The following is a 3,169-nucleotide window of genomic DNA, read 5'->3' as shown; positions in this document are numbered from 1 at the left end:
CCCCCCCTGCCTACCCCACAGCCTGCCTCCCTGCCACAGCCTGCTTCCCTGCCACAGCCTGCCTCCCTGCCACAGCCTGCCTCCCTGCCTGGTGCCAACAGCATCCCATGGTTCCTGGAGCAGGTCCGGTATCTACAGCAGCACCAGCTGCGGCAGCACCTACAGCAGATCCAGTTCACCGAGCAGATACACATTTGGGTAAGCATGTGGGCCCGCCTATATCCTCCACTCAGGCATGGTGGGCTGAAGACTTTAGGCAGCCACGAGGCAGCCACGTGTCCCAGCAGGTCCAAGGTCTGTCTCTGGACCCCTCAAAACAAGCCAGCCTACCTCACACAAATATACCTCCCACCACCAGCTCTGTGCCTCCAGGGCTGGTATCCATTGCCCCAAGGCCAGATGGGTCAAGGGTGCTTCCGAACCACCTTCCAGGTGCTTTGATACCTCAGGCCCCAGGCTCTGTGCCCTTCCAGAGTCCTTTCTCCACTGTGGCATTAGACCCATCCACGAATGGGAAAGGGAAGCCATCCAATGTGCCCCCAGTGGATGTCATACCCAAAGACAAGGCTGGCAACCACATGTACAAGTGTAATTACTGTAGCAAGGTTTTTGGGACTGATAACTCCTTACAGGTCCACCTCCGTTCCCATTTTGGAGAGAGACCCTTCATGTGCTCTGTCTGTGGCCAGTGGTTCACCACAGAGGACGACCTCAAGGCGCACTTTCATCAACATTTCCAGGTGAAAGCGAACCCCCAGCTGTTTGGCGAGTCCCACAACAAAATGGCGACAGGCATTGGTGTTCCCTATGCACTCTCTGTACCTGTTCCTGAAGATGAATCAAGTTTTAACAAATCTGTCCTGGTCTCAGGGACCCCCAGGTCCCTAGGGCTACCTCAGAATCTCTCTTGTGGGACTAACCCCAAGGACCTAATGGGTGGCTCACTGGCCAACTATCCTCAGCCCTGGCCTCCAGAAAGTGAGGATGGATACAGATTCTCTGGGGTAGGGCCAAACCATAATTACCCAAGGGTTGGTAGTTTCCAAGGGAGAGGGGCACCCGAGCCAGGGTCAGAGACTCTCAAGCAGCTGGTGGAGAACAATGACAAGGCCACCACTAACCCCAATGAATGTCCCATTTGCCACCGTGTCTTAAGCAGCCAAAGGTCTCTCAAAATGCATTACCAAACCCACACCAGGGAGAGTACGTACAAGTGTAAGACCTGTGACCGAATCTTCTCCAGCAAACACAACCTGAATACACACTTAAAGACTCATCAAACCAACACATCCACAAAGACGAAGCATTCGTGTCCCATCTGCCAGAAGAAGTTTAGCAATGCAGTCACGTTGCAGCGACATATTCGGATGCACATGGGTGGTCAGATTCCCAACACACTTGTTCTGGAAAATCCTTGTGACTTTAGGGATCCTGAGCCGATGAAGATCAGTGAGAATAGCAGCACAAGTGCCATATGTCACAATGATGTTGAAAGCACTTATGTAGACAAAGTTGGCTCTCAGGATGCCCCTAGCAGCTCATCGAAGATCCCCATGCCTCTTCTGAGCACCCACTCGACATCACCTATGCCAGGTTTAAGCATCACAGCTCCCCTGGTTGTGGGTCCTGCTGCTGTGCGGAAGCAAGCAGAGGAAAAAGTTGGGTGGAGAGTGGTGGCTTGACCAAACTTTGTCCCTCAGTGATAGGAGACCAGAAGTATTCAGAGCCGAAGTCCCAGACTTTTCCTGGAAGGTCACATCCTTTTCAGGGCCATCACCCCAGCCAATGGCAAAACAGAAGAAAGAAGTCCAAATTTCCTGATGTTGGTGGCAAAGCACGAGAGCTCAGAGAACAGCCACACTGATATGGAAGGTTGGAGCAGTCTCCCATCAACAGTTGCCAAGGCCCAGCCAACATATGTCAAAGATGAAGTTCCTGGTGCATTTGGACCCACAACCATATCCCCAGGCATGGCATCTTCGTTAGCAGCTCAGCCATGCCAACAAGACAAGCAACATGGCCACACACAGTTCAGGAAGAACTCATTGGCCAGTGCTGTTCAAATTCATGAGTGGACTCACACTGGGGAGAAGAAGCTTTTCATGAGTAACATATGTAGGCAAGCTTTCACCACCAAAGACAACTTGCAAGCCCACTATATGACGCATGGGGCTAACAATAGCTCTGCACACTGTGGGAGGAAGCAAGGTATTGAGAACACCATGGTTCTGTTAGGAACCGATGGAAAGAGGCTCCCTGAAATGTTTCCCCAGGAAACCACGGTCCCTTCAGTGAATGTGGACCCTGTTGTGTGCAACCAGTACACCACCATGCTCAGTGGTGGTCTGGCCAATAATACCAACAATAGCTCAGTGATCCAGAGTGTAGATCTCTCTACTCTCCTAGTTTCCCAGGGGACAAGCTCTGCTGTGGATAACACCACTGTCTCCAAGATAGATGGCTCTCAGTCAGCTGTTAGTGCTGGTGTGGAAAAACCAGGTGCTGCTGACAGCATTCCCAAACACCAGTCCCCTCACTTACTGGAAGCTAAGCTACAGGAGAGCCCACCTGGAGAAATGTAGAGTGACCACTCTTGAACTGGACTTTCTTCTTCTTTTTTGTTATAACCCATCTCCTCCTGTTTGTTTGTTTTTACTGATGTGCAAACGATGTTTACAGTTGTGACCACCAACTCAAGCAAGTCCTACAATCACAATGTTGCTATGCTGCTTTGCGAAAATAACACAAAACAAAAAAATCTTACAGACTGGAGTCTTTTTAAATTTTGGAAAGAAGTAGGTCTTGTAAAGTAGCTTTGTTACTTGCAACCAACTGTGTACATAAAACCTTTGTACAAGATAGAGTTACTATTTCCAAAGACTGTCATATGATTCAAGTTGGAACTTACTGAATCACAAATGTAAAAGACAACTGCTTAACCTAATTGGGATGAGGGGGTGCTATATACTTCCTTCCTTCCTTGACATTTATTGATTTTGAGAGAGAGAGAGAGAGAGAGAGAGAGAGAAAGGGAGAGAAAGAGAAACATCAAAATTATTCCAATGATTTATGCATTCATTGGTTTATTCTTGTATGTGCCCTGACCATAGATGGAACCTGTAAACTTGGCATATCGGGACGATGCTCTAACCAACTGAGCTGCCCAGCT

General features: G+C 49.3%; 1 pseudogene; it reads left to right on the top strand.

Annotated features, from left to right (window-relative positions):
- The window catches only part of LOC102433866, a 3,749-nt pseudogene extending 1,167 nt beyond the window's left edge, over positions 1 to 2,582 (top strand).
- Positions 2,583 to 3,169: the final 587 nt, after the last annotated feature.

This window comes from Myotis lucifugus, unplaced genomic scaffold (genome assembly GCF_000147115.1).
Source record: "Myotis lucifugus unplaced genomic scaffold, Myoluc2.0 scaffold_49, whole genome shotgun sequence".
In the NCBI taxonomy this organism is placed as follows: Eukaryota; Metazoa; Chordata; class Mammalia; order Chiroptera; family Vespertilionidae; genus Myotis; species Myotis lucifugus.
Note: the sequence above shows the minus strand (reverse complement) of the source record. Positions and strands in the feature narration are given on the sequence as shown.